The sequence below is a fragment of the Chiloscyllium plagiosum genome, chromosome 2 (assembly GCF_004010195.1).
Source record: "Chiloscyllium plagiosum isolate BGI_BamShark_2017 chromosome 2, ASM401019v2, whole genome shotgun sequence".
Classification (NCBI taxonomy): Eukaryota; Metazoa; Chordata; class Chondrichthyes; order Orectolobiformes; family Hemiscylliidae; genus Chiloscyllium; species Chiloscyllium plagiosum.
This window is the reverse complement of record NC_057711.1, coordinates 426,252-445,427: the sequence shown is the minus strand read 5'-3', so window position 1 is coordinate 445,427 and position 19,176 is coordinate 426,252. Positions and strand designations below refer to the sequence as shown.

Here is a 19,176-nt window from a genome sequence, read left to right as displayed (position 1 = left end):
TAAATTCAAAAAGAGAAAACCAAAATTTATACAGATGTGAGTACAGCACTGATTGGTTGGCAGCTGGACTCTTAATGGTCGAGGCTTTCAAGTAGGTCTGAGAATCTTTGGAACTTTCTACCAAGGATTGCAAATACTTCATTGAATATATTTAAGGCAGGAATAGACAATTTTTGTGTCTGAAGAAAACAAGAATATTTCAGAGCAGTTTCCAAAATCATGATTTGGCTGGATAGAGTAGATGGGGAGAAACTGTCCTCGCTAACAAAAGGATCAAAGACAAGAAAGCGTAGATTCACAGTGACACGCAAACAAAGAAAGGATGATACGAGAAAAATATTTCTTCATTCAGTAAGTGTTTAGTGTCTGGAATGCATTGCCTAGAAAATGCATGAAAAATGCAACCATTAATGCTGATTAATGGTCAACAGCCAGACTTTGTTAAAGTTTAAACCAGGAAGTTTGACTAAATCAACAAAATAGGTGACAGCCATTCACCACCTTATTTCACAGAGAACTGCCCTGACTAGAGTCATACTGCCCATTTGCTAATTGGGCTGTAACAAAAGAAATAGGGGAAATAGCTTCACCATTCAATGCAAATGCAGCTGATCTTTGTCTTCAGCTTTGCTATCATATCCACTCTTAATCACATATTCAGAGTTTTTAATGGTAAAGGAGGCAGTTAATTGGCCCATTATTCCTGCACCAGCTCTTTGAAAGAACATTACCTTGTGCCAATCTCCAGCTCCGCCCCCCCATTACAATTGTACCCTTTATATCCAAATAATCATCCTTTGCAATCTTGAATGCCTCCATTCCACATTTCCAGGCAGTGCATTCTCACTTAGTGACAAAAGTTTCTCTCCCCCCCCCCCCTTCACATCACTCTTGCTTCCTTTGTACATTACTTTAAAATGTATGCCCCCTTGTCCCGGCTCCTTTAAGCTTTTTCTATCCAGCAGTCATTACTTTTGAAACTGCTATCAAATATTCTTATTTCCCTCAGACACTAAGATATGAATATATTTAAGGCTGGGATAGACAATGAAGCATTTGCAACCCTCTGGGTTGAAAATTTGAAAGATTCACAACCCTCGGTGACAATACCTCTTGTCTCAATTCTAAGATTATCGATCCTTTATCTTGCAATTGTAGCCATCTTCTTGATTCCTTAGTCAATAGAACAAACCTTTGTGCGCTGTGTTGAGCGGTTTCAATTAGATCACCTCATTAAATTCTAAAGAATATTTTCCCAATGTACTCAGCCTCTCATCAAAAGGTAATCTGCTCATCTGTAGGGACCAATGCAGTGAACTTTCTCTGAATTGCACACATCTCCTTACTTAAATATGGAGACTAAAATAAAACAGTTCCACCAAAAGTCATACAACAATAGATGATATTCTGGTCATCTACTTCATTCCTGTTGCAATAAATGCTAACAAGCCATTTACTTTCATACTTCTCTGTTGTACCAATTATAGAATTCATACAATAGCACATGCTTGCATACATTCCTCCAAACATCAACAAGTTATTTTAGTCACAAGGGTGTCACCCATGTCAATCATTCTCTCTTTCCTCCCCCAACGAAAGAGGCGATTGGAAAATAGTGGAAGGCCTTTCCACCATCCCCATTTCCTTTAACAACCCCGATTTAACCAATAGGACCAGGCACCTTATTTAGTCAAACCACAGCGTTTCTGGTACATTCTGCTCATTAACTTTTAGCCCATTACCTTGACCAAAACAAATAATTCGCTGAGGACAAAATCACTCTTTCTTCTGCACAAACAGACTGTGGTATTCTGATTATAATGTTCATAGTTACATCCTCACTTGCAATCTTACAAACAAGAGCAAAATCATCATGGGTACACCAACACTTTCATGTTCTCCATTAATCCACTCACTGTCCTGTCTTGGGAGCAAAAATCACCATTTCATTGGCATCGCTGGGTCAAAACCCAAGAACATTCTCACTAAAAGATGTTATGTCAAATAGATTGCAGCAGGTCAAGAGGCAGCTTACAACCACTTATGAAGACAAAAAAAGGTATGGAAAATAAATGCTGCCCAGTTACGATGCTGACATTACATTAATGATTAAAGAAAGCACCTTCTGTCCAAGCTAATAGTATAACAATAATCCATAATTAAATATACTTTTTAATACATATTCTCAAGTGTTTACCATAAGTTGAACGGAAAAATAAATTGTAAAATTTATACAAATGCTCAACAAGCTGACTATTCATCTTGATGTAAAAGACTAACAGAACTAGCCCCACTCCACAGCTTCTCTCACATCCGGCAATATTTCATTTTCAATTATTCACAATTCTTTTTTGAAAATTATTGAATTACTATACTCTTTCTGGAAGCACATTCGATAAAACAAAAAACCAGGAGAAAACTTGAGTTCATCTGTGGCTCTGGCTCTTTTGCTAATTACCTCAACCCTGCAAACGCTGGCTACTGATCTTTCTGTTCGTGGAACTGACAGATTTAGAAAGGCTCACTTCGCCCGAGCAAGAGGCAGCGCACCGAAAGCTTGCGATTTCAAATAAACCTGTTGAACTACAATCTCGTGTCATGTGACTTTTGACCTTGCCCACCCCAAAACAACACCAGCACTTCCACATCATGCCATTGGAAGATATTGACTAAGATGATTTATGACTTGGACTCATCACCTTGTATGAGAATTGGAACAGAAGTAGGCAATTCAGTCTCTCAAGCCTCCACCACTATGATCATGGCTGCTCTCATCTTGGACTCAACTCTCCTTTCGTGCGGGTCTCCATAACCCTTTAACGCATTTTTAATTAAAAATCTCTCCTCAAATTAAAGACTGTTTCTTTATGCCCCCCAACCTAAACTCCTCAACCAGTGGAATTAGTTCTAGAATCTCTTCAACGATCAAATCATCCCTTAACCTATATTTCAGGATACAGGATTTCAGTTATCATAGAATCACAAACACTAGGTCTTTCAGCTCATTAAGTCCATAGTGCCAAAATTACTGGTCTCACTTTCCAGCACTAAGCCTCTAACGTTGGTTGCTACGTGCTCACCTAAGTATTGTTCAAAAAAAAAAGGAGGTTCCATGTCTCACCTATCACAGATGAATTCCAGAGTCCCACCACACCGGATGAACTTTTTATCCCCCTCAAAGCCGATCTACATCTCCCGTCTTTTACCTTAAAACCGCATCCCTTGGACTAAGGGTAAGAGCAGCTTTTATTCATCCAGACTATCAATCAGGTCCCGCCTCAACTTCCTCTGCTCCAAAGAAAGCATTTTATCCTTTCTCATTATAGCTTATGATGTTCCATTCTGGAGAATCTCTTCTTCAGCACCTGAAGAGTAATACATCCTTCCTATAATGTGTTGACCAGAACCGCACACAAAACTCCAGCTATGGCCTAACCCAAGTCCTATACAGCCCCAACATGGCCTCTTTGCCCTTATCTTCAGTCACGGCAAATATAAGTGGCCTGCATGCCTTATAACAATCCTCAGGGATTTCTGGACAAGCACCCTAAGATTCCTCTGAGCTTTGCAGTATCCTACCATTCATTGGTACTCCCTTCTCTTGTAACCTCTAAAATGCACCACCTCGCAATTCCATCTGCAGAGTTGTGTGTTCTCTCTCCATGTTATTCAACCTTTGGAAGTCCAGGTGTGATTCTCAGAAATCGATCCCGCACTCCCAAAATTAATATTTGCTTTTACATTACTCCATGCGATTTGGCTTTGATTGTTGGGTCCGCATTTACTGCCCATTTCTGATGGCTCTAAAAAACGTGATGAGCTGCCTTCTAGAAGTGCTGCTGTTGTTGGACGTAGCAACACCAAGAAAGATATTAGGAAGGAAGTTCAGGAATTTTGACCCAGCAACAATGCAAGAACAACAATATAGCTAAGTCAGAAGGATGTGTGGCTTGGAATGAAACTTGTCACACAGTCAAATGTTTCCTGGATGTCAAGGGCAGTCACCTTCACCACAATGCTGGAGTTTCACTCGTTTGCCCACAAATGGACCAAATCTGAAATCTTTTCTTTTTGACTTAACTAGGTTGTGCACAGGTACAGCATAGTTTTTACAATACATTCCCCTGTCCATATCCCTGGCTCTCTAGATATGACAAGGCTAACAAAATGTTGGTCTATTTTGTACATGTTCACTCTACATTAATGATCCCCGTATCTTTGGACTACATCGCCTTTAGCATTTAGAGTCAGAGATATACAGCATGGAAACAGACTCTTCAGTCCATCTTGGCCACACCGACCAGGTATCCCTATCTAGTCCCACCTGCCAGCACCCAGCCCATAACCCTCTAAAACCTTCCTATTCATATACCCATCCAGATGCCTTTTAAACGCTGACAATTGTACCAGCCTCCACCACTTCCTCTGGTAGTTCATTCCATAAATACATCATCTGCATGAAAACATTGCCCCTTGATTAGATTAGATTAGATTACTTAGTGTGGAAACAGGCCCTTCAGCCCAACAAGTCCACACCGATCCGCCGAAGCGTAACCCACCCATAACCCTACATTTACCCCTTACCTAACACTACGGGCAATTTAGCATGGCCAATTCACCTGACCTGCACATCCTTTGGACTGTGGGAGGAAACCGGAGCACCCGGAGGAAACGCACGCAGACACGGGGAGAACGTGCAAACTCCACACAGTCAGTTGCCTGAGGCAGGAATTGAACCCGGGTCTCTGGCGCTGGGAGGCAGCAGTGCTAACCACTGTGCCACCTTCGGTCCCTTTTATATCTTTCCCCTCTCACCATGAACCTATACCCTTTAGTTCTAGTTCCCTAATCCAGGGAAACGACCTTGTCTATTTCTCCTATCCACGCCCCCCATAAGTTTTTATAAGCCTGTATAAGGTCACCGCTCAGCCTCCGATGCTCCAGGGAAAACAGCCCTTTTCAGCTTCTCCCTATAGCTCAAATCCTCCAACCCTGGCAACATCCTTGTGAACCTTTTCTGAACCCTTTCAAGTTTCACAACATCCTTCCAATAGGAAGGAGACCAGAACTGCATTCAGTATTCCAAAAGTGGCCTAACCAACGTCCTGTACAGCCGCAGCATGACCTCCTAACTCCTATACTAAATACACTGACCAATAAAGAAAAGCATACCAAATGTCTTCTATACGATCCTATCTACCTGTGACTCCACTTTCAAGGAGCTATGAACCTGCACTCCAAGGTCTCTTTATTCAGCAACACTCCCCAGGACCTTACCATTAAGTGTACAAGTCCTGCAAGATCTGCTTTCCCAAAATGCAGCATCTCGCATTTATTTAAATTAAGCCACTCCTCAGCCCATTTGCCCATCTGATTAAGATCCTGTTGCAATCGGAGGTAACCTTTTTCACTGTCCACTACACCTCCAATTTTGGTGTCACCTGCAACTATACCTATGTCCACATCCAAGTCATTTATATAAATGGTGAAAAGTAGTGGACCTAGCACCAATCCTTGTGGCACACCATTGGTCACAGACCTCCAGTCTGAAAAGCAACCCTTCACCACATCTTCTACCTTTGAGCCAGTTCTGCATCCAAAGGGCTAGTTCATCCTGTATTCCATGTGATCTAACCTTGCTAACCAGTCTCCCATGGGGAATTTTGTTAAACGCCTTACTGAAGTCCATATAGATCATGTCCACCGCTCTGCCCTCATTAATCCTCTTACTTCTTCAAAAACTCAATCCAGTTCAAAAGACATGATTTCCCACGCACAAAGCCCTGTTAACTATCCCTAATCAGTCCTTGCCTTTCCAAATATATGTACATCTTGTCCCTCAGGATTCCCTCCAACAACTTACCCACCTCCGACATCAGGCTCACCGGTTTATAATTCCCTGGCTTCTCCTTACCACCTTTCTTAAACAGTGGCACTATGTTAGCCAACTTCCAGTCTCCCGGCACCTCACCTGCGACCATCAATGATACAAATATCTCAGCAAAGGGTTCAGCAATCACTTCCTTAGCTTCCAGAGTTTAGGGTACACCCGATCACGTCCTGGGGTTTTATCCACCTTTATGCGTTTCACGACATCCAGCACTTCCTCCTCTGAAATATGCAAGATGTCACCATCTATCTCCCCACAATCTACATCTTCCATGTCCTTCTCCACAGTAAACACTGATGCAAAATACTAGTTTAATATCGCCCCCAACTCCACACAAAGGCCACCTCGCTGATCTTTGAGGGATCCTATTTCTCCCTAGTTACCCTTTTGCCCTTAATGTGTTTGTAAAACCCTTTGGATTCTCCCTAACCCTATTTAACAAAGCACTCTGTCCCCTTTTTGTGCTTCCTGATTTACGCCTTAAGTATACCCCTACAGCTTTTATACTAAGGAATCACTCGATCTATCCTGTTTATACTTGACATATGCTTCCTTCTTTTCCTTAACCAAACTCAATCTCTCTAGTCATCCAGCATTTCCTACACCTACCTGCTTTTCCTTTCACCCTAACAGGAATATACTGTGTCTGGACTCTCGTTATCTCATTTTATTTCAGTTCCACCTAAATAACATCCCTGGATGTATTCCCAGGAGTATCCTCCTCATTACAGCCATAATGCTATTCCTTATCAAAAATACTACTCTTCCCTCCTCTCTTGCCCGTTCTTTCTATCCTTCCTATGGCATTTGTATACCAGAATATTAAGTTGCCAGTCTTGTTCATCCCCGAGCCACGTTTCTGTAATTGCTATGGTATCCTAGTCTCACGTTCCTAACCATGCCCCGAGTTAGTCAGCCTCCCCTGTTAGGCCTCTTGCATTGAAATAAATGCAGAGCTGAAAATGTGTTGCTGGAAAAGCGCAGCAGGTCAGGCAGCATCCAAGGCGCAGGAGAATCGACATTTCGTGCATGAGCCCTTCAATCTCCAGCATCTGCAGTCCTCACTTTCTCCTCGAAGATTTTAACCTACTGCGAATCCTCTTGCAAGGATGCCTTCCTTAAAGCAGCTCTCTTCCTCCCTCTCTCCTGCTCCTTGGATGCTGCCTGACCTGCTGCGCTTTTCCAGCAACACATTTTCAGCTCTGATCTCCAGCACATGCAGTCCTCACTTTCTCCTTTACCAAGTCAGTCCCACCTTGTTTTCTGCTTTGTTCCTTCCTGACCGGATTGTTTGACTCACTCCTTTTCCCAACTGTACCAGTCCCAGGCTGATTTATTTCCTCATATTTCCCTGGATCTCACCCCATCCCACCCCTTACTTGTTTAAATCCTCCCAAGCAGCTTCAGCAAGTCTCCCCGCCAGAATATTAGTCCCCTTCCAGTTCAAGTGCAACCCATCCTTCTTGTACAGGTCCCCTCTACCCCAGAAGAGATTTCAATGATCCAAAAATGTGAACCCATCTCCCATGCACCAGCTCCTCAGCCATGCATTCATCTGCTCTATCCTCCTATTCCTACTCTCACTAGCTCGTAGCAACGTGAGTAATCCAGATATTACTACCCTCGAGGATCTCCTTTTTAAAGTCTTGCCTAACTTTCTACATTCTTCCTTCAGAACCTCATCCCTTTTCCCTTCCTATTGCCACAGACTTAATTAGGTTTGTTCAGAACAGAGGAGACAATATGGTAAAATATAGGTTAAAGGCAGGTAGATGTATTTCAGTGCAAGAAAGTATGGAAGGATATATTTAAGACGAAATATGTGAAGTTGCTGTAATTGGCAGAATTCATAAAAGTGGAGAAACTGATCTACAGTGCAGCTGCACACATTGCAATGGCTAAAGTAAAAGTAGCAAAGGTTATGAGGTAGTAGTAGTTAAACCATATTTGGAATACTGCGTGCAGTTTCAAACACACATTAAAGGAATACTAGAGCCATGCACTGAAAATCTTCGAATTAGAGACCATCATTTTAAACAGATGTTAATGAAGATCAAGTAGAATTTTTCAACAGAACTAAAATTTGGCATGGCAGGTTTTATTGCTGGCTGCTGAATCTAAGTAGCCAGAAGAAATAGGCAAGCTTGAAAAATTCTCACTTAAATGTTTTATCAAAACAATCCTGAAAAACTGCATAGTTTAATGGAAATTGTATGATTAATCTATATATCTTACGTTCTTTTAATAATGTAAGACTGCCCCAGCTAGCAAAAGCAAAAATTCAACAGAAACTGGTCAATTTAGGCCAACATATACCAGTTTAGGTTGTTGTAGTACAATGGTAGAGGCCAGAGGACCCAAATTTAAGTTCCTTTCTTTTACAAACATCACTTGTGGGACGAGTCTCCCAGGTTGTCCATCATTTATTGCTGATCCCCAGTTGCCTTTTAAAAAGGTGACCTGCACTCTTGAACCACTGCAATCCATATGCCATAGATAAACCCACTTGGCCTTCAGGAGGGTATTTCACTACTTCCACTCAGTGACAGTGAAAGAATGGCAATACATCTCCAAATCAGAATTGAGAGAAGTTTGGAACTTCCAAGTGGTAGTGCTTCCCAAGTATTATTGTCCTCATCCTTCTAGATGGAAGCAATTGTGGGGTTACCCCTGTGTGCTGTCAAATGATCTTTGGTAAATTTCTGTACCACATGTTATAGATAGCACATAACGCTGCTACTGAGTACTAGTGATAGAGAAAGTGGACGCAGTACCAATCAAGCAAATTGTTTTGCCCCAGATAATGTTAAGCTTTGAGTGCTGTTAGAACTGAACCCAATCGTGCCGGGAGGGGGTTGCTCCAACATAAATATGACCTGTGCCTTGTAGATGGACAGGTTTAAGAGAGAGTCAGCCTGGTGAATTATTCACCAGGTCATTCCTAGCCTCTGACATGCTATTAGAACATAAAACAGCACAACACAGGAACAAGCATTTTGGTCCACCATGACGCCATTCCAAACTAAATCTTATTTGCCTGAAGGTGATCCATACACCTGTTCACGTGTCTGTCTATATGCCTCTTAGAAGCAGATGCCATAGCACCATCTATCTCTTTCACTGGCAGCACGTTCCAGGCATCAAATCACAAAAAAACTTGCCTCACAGCTACTTTGGACTTCATCTCAGCTTAAACCAATGACCCTTGTATTTGACATTTACACAAGAAAGATTATTCCAACTATCCACACCTCAATTTTATATACTTCTATTGGGTCACCTCTTCAGCCTTGCAGAAACAATCCAAGTTTGCCCAACCTCTCCTTACAGCTAATAAAATCCAAACCATGCAATATCCTGTCAAATCTCTTTTGCATAGCCTCCACATCCTTTCTCCAGCACAATGACCAGAACAGCATACAGTATTAAAAATCACACAACACCAGGTTATAGTCCAACAGGTTTAATTGGAAGCACATTAGCTTTCGGAGCGACGCTCCTTCAGTCCAACACCGGCATCTCCAAATCAAGCATACAGTATAGTTAGTTCATCTATAATGCAATGGTTACGTTCTTGTGCAACCCATTATAGAAAAATTGCATTTTAAAAATAGTGTTTAAAGTGTTGGTCATATAATCACATTACAACTAACATGTTTTAAAAGTTCACACTTTAGAAACAGCACCCCAATTGATCAATTGTGTTACAGTAAATTCACATTAACAAAACACATGCAATGGCAGAACAACCTGTGTTCTAAACATGGCCTAAAAGTTTTACACAGTTGCAACACTACTTGCCAACTTTTATACTCAACGCGCTGACTGATAGTGCACGACATACTTGCATTTTCTTTACCATCTTTTCCACTTGTGTTACCAAAAGTGGTTAAGAAATTTGAACATAATTACATTAATCAGCCCATTGACCAAATGACGGAGCAAACCCAAAGATGATATGTTTGTCAACCCCATTCTCCTTTACTCATACTAATCAAGAATCTGTCTCAAATACACACAACTGAACCCCATTCTCCTTTAGGCAAAAGTGCAGACTGCAGATGCTAGAGATTAGAGTCAAGATTAGAGTGGTGCTATAAAAGCACAGCAGAAAGCCCTGATGAAAGGCTCCTACCCAAAACTTAGATTTTCCTACTCCTTGGACTCTGCCTGACCTGTTGTTCTTTTCCAGCACCACTCTAATCTCGACCCCATTTCCCCTTTACTCAATACTAATCAAGAATACACACAACCACTTAGCTTCCATGGCCTTCTGCAGCAAGGAGTTCCATAGATTCCCCACTCCTCTGGCCTTTTGTCATCTCAGTTGTAAAAGGGTCTTCTCCTCGGGTCCTAGTATCTCCTACTTGAAGAAACATCCCACCTCCACTCTATCCAGGCCTCAGTTTTTTTATGCAAGTTTCAGTGACATTATCCTCATCTTTCTAAACTCCACTGGAATACAGACACAGGGTTCTCATCACTCCAACTGTGATCCATGTTTAGTCTTCAAACCTCCTCTGGACACCCTCCAATGCCAGCGCATCCTTCCTTAAATATGGGGCCCAAAATAGCTTACAATATGCCTGACCAGTACATCCAGACTCCTGAAATAAATGCCAACACTATATTTGCCTTCTCAACTTCAACTGAAGCTGCATGGTTACTTTAAGAAAATCCTGACCAACGACAAGTCCCTTTCTGCTTCAGATTTCTAAAACCTTTCCCATTTAGAAAATAGTCTACACCTCCGTTTTTCCAAGCAAAGTGCATAACCTCACTTTCCCACATTGCATTTGCTACTTTTTTGCCCAGTCTGTCAAAGTGCTTCCACAATCTCCCCATTTCCTCAGAAGTACTTTTCCCTCCACCTATCTCGCCACTTTCAGGGAGCAAATGGATTTGCACTCCAAGGTACATCTATTTATCGTTGCTGTCAGGGCTCCTGCCATTACAGTATCCTTTCCTCATCCATTTGGTATCACCTCACACTTTCTGGATTCAACTCCATCTGCCATTTCTCGATCTAACTTTCCAACTATAACCTTTGACAACCTTCCTCAATATCCACAACTCCAATTTTTTATATTAGAAACAAGAAGTCCCAGAACTCAGACCTCCAGTCAGGAAACACCCTTTCATAACTACCCTCTGTCTTCTATGACCAAGCCAATTTGACAATCTTTTGGACCAGCTTACAAGGAAACCAACAGTGGCCACTATTTATATGGACAGCTCAGTTGGGTTTCTGTCCTGTAAAATGTTCCCCTTTACTTGATTTGCACCCAGTCTCCTCTTTGAAGACATCCGTATTACACAATCCTCCCACAATGTGGTCCAATTGATTAATGAACAAGACCTGCTGTTCATAGTTCCTGCTTAAAATGACACTAGCTACATCAAATGACCCTGCCTTGAATTTTATTGCAAGACATGAAAAAAGTAACAGCAGGTTCATCAACTGTAGCATATAAATCATACCTACATCTATTAAGTTATAAGATTCAATGGAGGATGATCAAAAACAGAAACCTGCTACTTTCTGTTAGCCTGTAAGCATTAAGAAACGCCCAATCATGATGAAGTTACTCAGCACCTGTAAGTGGGACAGAATTTAAGATATAAAACGAATTTCTTCCCTCTTCACATTTCAAGCACCTCAAAGCATCTAGTAACCAATCACTTGAAGTGTGGTCACTATTGTAATGCAGAGAAACAGTAAACCTATACTCAGCAATCCGGCAAATAGCATTGCAGGACTAGATAATGCCATCCGAAAGAATGGTAACCTTGACAATGCAACTTGCCCTGGTGCTTCACCAGTTTAGACACAATCTGAAGTATCTCGTACAAGGTTTCCACACAACTGATGAAAGCAAAGCTGAGTGTGAATCTGCTCTTTCATATTCGGGACTATACTTGGCAAACTTATCAGGACAGCCTTTTGTGTTGCTTCATGAAATTATAATAGATCAGTTAACTAAAACCATCACTGGATTCTTAAAAATTAAGATGAATCAACATTCAATTCACTACTGGTGATGCAAATTACGTTACCAAAATGCAATCTCAAGACTCCCTCAACTCTTAAGATTCAGTTTAGATCAGAGTGGTGCTGGAAAAGCACAGCAGGTCAGGCAGCATCCGAGGAGCAGGGAAAAAAAATAACAAAAAATAAAAAAAAAGTTCGACGTTTCAGGCAAAAGCTCTTCATTAGGAAGATTTTGTATTTCTTCCTTCTCTACATACAATTACACACCATTCACTGTTTCCCACAGCTAATCAATTTAAAATAAATAATGAATAAGTTAACAAATACATAGCCAATTTAAAACTTGAGTTCCACAGACACTCATGGCCATTTGATCTGGTATCATTTTTCAAACAAATTCATTCATGGAGTGTGGGCGTCACTGCATTAATTACCCACTCTAAATTGCCCAGAGGGACTTAAAAGTCAGCCACATTGCTGTGGGTCTGGAATCATACACTGGCCAGACCAGGTAAAGATAGCAGATTTCTTTCCCTAAAGGACATTAATGAATCAGATGCTGCTTTTTCCCTGCCAAAAGACAACAGCTTCACAGTCATCAGTAGACAACTTAGTTCCAGATTTTAACATTGAATTCAAAGTCCATTTGCCATGGCAAGGTTTCAAACCAGGATCCAAGAACATTACCTGGGTCTCTGGATTAATCATCTAACAATAATACCATTACGCTGCTGCCTCCCCTCTGACATAATTAGTATTACTGTATACTATTGTATTACTGCCTTGTAACGCTGCTAAAATCCTCACGGGAAAACAATGGTATAGTGATATTATTGCTGCTTGATTAATCCAGAGACCCAGGTAATGTTCTGGGCACTTAGCTTTGATTCCCACCATAGTAGATGGTGGAATTTAATTCAACACAAAAATACTTGTCAACCGCTGGAATAGCCTATTTGATTGCAGTGCAGTGGTTCAATAATTAGCACTCGTACCTCACAGCACCAGGGATTCAGGTTTGATTCAAGCCTCAGTTGACTGTGTAGAGTTTGCACATTTTCCCGGTCTCTGTATGGGTTTCTTCCAGGTGCTCCAGTTTCATCCAGTCCAAAGATGTGCAGGTTAGGTGGAATGACCACAGTAAATGGAGGGTTACAGGGACAGGGTAGGGGGGTAGGATGCACCTCAGAAGAGTTGGTGTGGACTCGATGGACCAATGAGGAGAAAGTGAGGGCTGCAGATGCTGGAGATCAGAGCTGAAAATGTGTTGCTGGAAAAGCATAGCAGGTCAGGCAGCATCCAAGGAACAGGAGAATCGACGTTTCGGGCATTAGCCCTTCTTCGATGGACCAATGGCCTGTTTCCATACTATACGGGTTCTACGTTTCACTAACACCCTTTTGGGAAGTAAACTGTCATCCTTAACTGGTCTGGTTTGCATGTGACTCCAGAGTCAAAGCAATGTAGTGTATCTACTGGGATAGAAAATAAATACTGGTGCAGCCACCAACACCCACATATCGTGAATGAATTCTTTACAATCTCATATTGAAGCGTTTATTCACACATGCTGCAGCATTAAAAACATTTCCAATAACAGCTACCATTTTAGGGAGTACTATTGACTTATCTCAATATAAAAAAATTCTACAGAAAAACAGCAAAGCAAATTGTGATACTTTTAAATTCAGCCCTGTTGGCTGAATGTTACATGTTTTGTTTACAAACTGAATCACAAGTAATAAGCACATACATGCTTTAAGCATTTCCTCCAAATTCACAAGCTTCATTTTAATGTTAAATAGAAAATAAAACAATAACTAGTTCGTAAGTTACATAAAATGTGTCAAATGTAACAACTGCTCACTCTTTCCAAACATAGTTTAATCCCAGGACGTGGGGTCATACCAGTGTCAGAGAAAGATCTAACATAAGATTCTGATAAAACCTATTGACTGTCCTACACATTTGAAGTTGCCATTACCATCCTGAACAGATACAGCACAAATTAAAGCTTCAGTGTTTGCAAACAGAGACTCGGCATCCATATACATTGAAGGATACTATCTGTCAAGTGTCGATACAATAGTTTCGCCCACACAAGTAAAGCAATGACGCACCAGCGCCCGGCCACTGAACACGAACTACACACCCATCAACAGATGTGAATACTTGCAACAATAAAATCTCAAGATAGTATATTTATGCAAACATTTTTAGGAAACATCGTAACTGATTTCATGAAGTTATTTAGATCCATTACATCAACCATCACGATTCTGAGGATCGAATGGGAGACACACCGGTAACAAAAATGCAAGATAATGAAACACACGCGATTTTTACTTCAATTATCAACCAAGTTAACAGCTGCAAGGTGAGCAGTATCACAAAGTTTATAACAAAATAAACAATATCTTTCTTCCTATTCCTACGGTTGGCAGAAAGAACCATGTCCGATCTTCACTAGAAAGTTACATAGGAGGATCTGCTTAACAGATATCTCCAGCAGGTAGTTCATGTTGACAACTGATTATAAACAGCTCATGCTTACCAGCATTAAAAAGTCGGCTGTTATGTTTCTACCTCTAAACTAATAAAACAGGTTTTGGTGCCGAAATCTACCATAACTTCAATTTGTAACCCGGACACTCGATACATCGGCATTCAGGCGATGTTCTGCTGGGCTTTACAATCAGGCCTCAGTAAATCACACTCCCCAAGCAGCCTCTCTTCTCAAAAACGCTGAGAGCCGCTGTCGTTTGGAACTAGCCCCACATACCGGGCTAGGCCCCAAGCGCAAGAGGAAGGAAAGGAGACTGAATCAGGCTCCAACAGCTTCCCGTAACGCCTCTCCGGGCCACTGGCAAGACCTACCGCACCCACCCCCCCAACCCCCCGCCTTTGTTAACTCAGGCGAGTGCCCCGGCTTCACTCGATCGCCGCCAGTCGAGGCGGCCTCCAAGCCGGCTCAGATCATCTCTCATCAGACCCACCCCTCACCCTCTCACAGCTACTCTCCGATGGCCAAAAGCGCCCGCAGCCCGCGCATAGATCCGCAGCTCTTCCTTAGGCCTGAGGCAGGGCCCGACAAAACCCCATCCCCCCCCCGCCACCCCTCCAAGGCCGGGCCTCATTCGGCCTGGCGCGGCAGGACACACAGCAACATTCCACAGAGTCAACCTCGCCAACGGGAAAGCCGAGAAGGCCCAAGAGCTGCTAAAATGCCCGAGAAGGCCCCAATCCGCGGCCTCGTCTGCTCGCCCTGCCCGCTACTTGGAGCTCACAAGATAGATCTCGAATTTTAATAATGTTGTCCTTGGATTTTACCTCAACGAAGAAGCCGTTGTCGATACTGATGTCGATGCGAGTCGCTGGCTCCGGGAATGTGAAGAGGGTGGCGGGCAGAACAACAAACACCGAGCGGACATGAAGGGACGTGAAGTGGCGGCGCGCTCCCTCCCCCGCCCGCCCGCCCGTCCGTCCGTCCCCCGCCTCAGCCTGTCGACCGTGCGAGCCGTTGGCTTCCTAGATAGCAGCCTCGGCGAAGCAGCCTGGCTCTGTGAGCCTGGGTAAAGGTGGCGAACAGCGGCGGAAACTCCAGTTCAGCCTCGAAGGCGATTCCTCTCTCGCAGACAAAATGCCGACCGGAAGTGAACGAAACCAGCGCGAGCGGAGGGAGGAAGAAGGCGCCAAACGCGATCACTTCCGGCTGCAGCGGCTCCGCGCGCTCCCTATACAATGCGCGCTCCCTCAAACTACGCGTGCACGCCTCCGTACCGGCTCGCCGCGCAGGCGCAGCTATTTTGTGGCCGGCAGTTTGCACGTGCTTTTGGCGCGTTTCGTGGCGGCCGAAAGATAAGGTCCTCCGTCTGTCACGGGTCATCAGGCTGACCCCAGTGTCCGGCGTCCCCCGGCCTCTCCTGAGTATAACTGAGTGTCAAGGCGATCTTCAACCTGCTGGGTCCCCTCAATAAGTCAGGGACGAGAGTCTGTATCACACCCAGAATTGGAATGTGCCACTGAGGTTTGAATCAAAAGCCATGGTCAAAGTTGAGGATGACGCAAAACTCAAAAGTATTATGAATTATGCGATATTGGACGAAGTAACAAGCGTTGTGGTGGGCTTGGATTTACCAAACTATTTGATAAGGTCCCACATCAAAGTTTTGTTTAGAACACCGTTGGCAAGAGGAAATACAAAAATGAACCTAAGAAGGGAATACCAGCGATCTCAAAACCAAGGACCAGTTCCAACTGCCAAATGTGTGGTCGGAGATGTGGCTCTAGAATCTGCTTGATCAGCCACACAAGGACCCAGGGCCCATGATCAGCCGCACAAGGACCCAGGGCCCATGATCAGCCGCACAAGGACCCAGGGCCCATGATCAGCCGCACAAGGACCCAGGGCCCATGATCAGCCGCACAAGGACCCAGAGCCCATGATCAGCCGCACAAGGACCCAGAGCCCATTATCAGCCGCACAAGGACCCAGGGCCCATGATTAGCCGCACAAAGACATGGCCCATGATCAGCAGCACAAGGACCCAGGGCCCATGATCAGCCGCACAAGGACATGGCCCATGATCAGCCGCACAAGGACATGGCCCATGATCAGCCACACAAGGACCCAGGGCCCATGATCAGCCGCACAAGGACATGGCCCATGATCAGCCACACAAGGACCCAGGGCCCATGATCAGCCGCACAAGGACATGGCCCATGATCAGCCACACAAGGACCCAGGGCCCATGATCAGCCGCACAAGGACATGGCCCATGATCAGCCACACAAGGACCCAGGGCCCATGATCAGCCGCACAAGGACCCAGGGCCCATGATCAGCCGCACAAGGACCCAGGGCCCATGATCAGCCGCACAAGGACCCAGGGCCCATGATCAGCCGCACAAGGACCCGCCCATGATGAGCCGCACAAGGACACAGGGCCCATGATTAGCCGCACAAGGACATGGCCCATGATCAGCAGCACAAGGACCCAGGGCCCATGATCAGCCGCACAAGGACATGGCCCATGATCAACCACACAAGGACCCAGGGCCCATGATCAGCTGCACAAGGATCCAGGGCCCATGATCAGCCGCACAAGGACCCAGGGCCCATGATCAGCCGCACAAGGACCCAGGGCCCATGATCAGCCACACAAGGACATGGCCCATGATCAGCCGCACAAGGACCCAGGGCCCATGATCAGCCGCACAAGGACCTAGGGCCCATGATCAGCCGCACAAGGACCCAGGGCCCATGATCAGCCGCACAAGGACCCAGGGCCCATGATCAGCCACACGGAGCTTCTTAGTTTGAGAATGATAAACGTTCCAAGAGACTGCTGACAACGTTGAATGTTAAAACAGAAAAGAAGAGTTTCTGGCGCAATTAACGTGGATAGAGGATCTAATATCTAATAGGAAACAGCGGGTAGAATAACTTGAGTTTTTTCTGGTCGGCAAGACAAAAGGGGAAGAAGCATAGCAGGTCAGGCAGCATCCGAGGTGCAGGTCCCTGACGAAGGGGTTTTGCCCGAAACGTCGACTCTCTCAAGGGAGGCTTTTGGCAGATACCAAGTGCTCATAACAGCAGAGGTTCTAGGGGAATACCGAATGTGCAATGGACAATTTAAAAAGGACAGTAGGAGAACAAAATGAGACCATGAAAGGATAATGGTAGGTAAAATACAGGAAAATCCTAAGTTATTTTACCAGTATATTGAGGGTAAAAGGTTAAGTAAGCAAAGAGTGGGACCCAATAAGGATCATTGTGGTAATTTGGAGATGGGGTTCTAAATGAACACTTTGTGTCAATGTTCAGAAGCGAGAGGGGCAATGTGAGTATAAAAATCAGGGAGAAGGGCTGATGTAATTAAAGAAATTTGTATAGACAGAGGAGGTTCTGAATGGTCAGACAGTCTTAAAAGTAAAACAGTCTCCAGGGCCAGATGAAATTTATCCCAGCCGTTGAGTGAGACAAGGGGGAAAATGGCAGGGATTGCTGGCAATAACTTTCAATTCCTATGTGGCCACAGGAGAGATGCAAAACAACTGGAGGATAAAGTTAAAAATCACACAACATTAGGCTATAGTCCAACAGGTTTAATTGGAAGCACGTGCTTTCGGAGTCCTGATGACGGGCTTTTGCCCGAAACATCGATTTTCCTGCTTCTCAGATGCTGCCTGACCGGCTGTGCTTTTCTAGCACCACTCTAACATCGATTCTGATTTCCAGCATCTACAGCCCTCACTTTTGCCTAGCATTTGGAGCGCTGCTCCTTCATCAGGACAACCACCTGATGAAGGAGCAGCGCTCAGAGAGCCAGTCCTTCCGATTAAACCTGTTGGACTATAACCTGGTGTTGTGTGATTTTTAACTTTGTCCACCCCAGTCCAACACCGGGTCCAAACTAGAAAATAGTCAGTGTGTTACTGTTATTCAAAATAAAGCTAGAAATAAAAACCAGGAAACTACAAGCCAGTCAGTCTAACCTTAGTGGTAGGGAAACTATTGGAAGCAATTCTGACAGACAGAATTAATCTGCAGTCGGAGAGGAGAGGATTAATAAGAACAGTCTGTATGGTCTGACCAACTTGGTTGAATTTTTCGAAGAAGTGACTAGGTATGGAGATAAGGGCAGCGCTTTTGATATAGTCCTGGACTTATCAAAAACTTTGCTTAAGTTCCAAATGGGACGATGTGGAGGTGCCAATGTTGACTGGGGTGACAATGGATATTCATGACCTGCTAATGAATTCAGAACAGGAACCAAGTCATCAAGATTGGGAAAGTTGACCTGCCTGAAAGGGTCTGTGAGCTTAATAACTGCACACAGTACTCTAGCTGTAGCCTAATCAACTTTTTGTACTGTTCCAGCATAACCTTCCTGATCTTAAACTCTATACCTCAGCAAACAAAGATATTTATACCATATGCTTTCTTAACCATTTTATTCCACCTGTCACACTACTTGCTGGACATGCACAACAAGATCTCTGATCCTTAGTGCTTCCCAGGATCCTACCTGGGAATGTGAGGACTGCAAGTCCTGGAGATCAGAGTCAAAGAGTGTGGTGCTGGAAAAACACAGCTGGTCAGGCAGCATACAAGGAGCAGGAGAGTCAACATTTCAGGCATTTTCCTGATGAAGGGGTCATGCCTGAAACGTTGATTTTCCTGCTCCTCAGATGCTGCCTGACAGGCTGTGTTTTTCCAGCACCAAACTCTTCGATCACATATTTCCTTGTCTTGTTTGTCCTGCCCAAATGCATCATCTCATTTCAGTCCA

At 43.9% G+C, this 19,176-nt stretch overlaps 1 protein-coding gene across 3 annotated transcripts in view; it reads right to left on the bottom strand.

Moving 5' to 3' along the window:
- The window catches only part of LOC122556264 (nipped-B-like protein), a 536,293-nt gene extending 520,727 nt beyond the window's left edge, over window positions 1-15,566 (bottom strand). For 2 of the 3 annotated variants that reach the window (XM_043702895.1, XM_043702901.1), the window contains exon 1: window positions 15,213-15,566. The gene's annotated coding sequence lies outside the window, so the exon portion shown is untranslated. The remainder of the gene's footprint in view (window positions 1-15,212) is intronic. The other variant, XM_043702914.1, reaches the window with a different exon arrangement.
- Window positions 15,567-19,176: the final 3,610 nt, after the last annotated feature.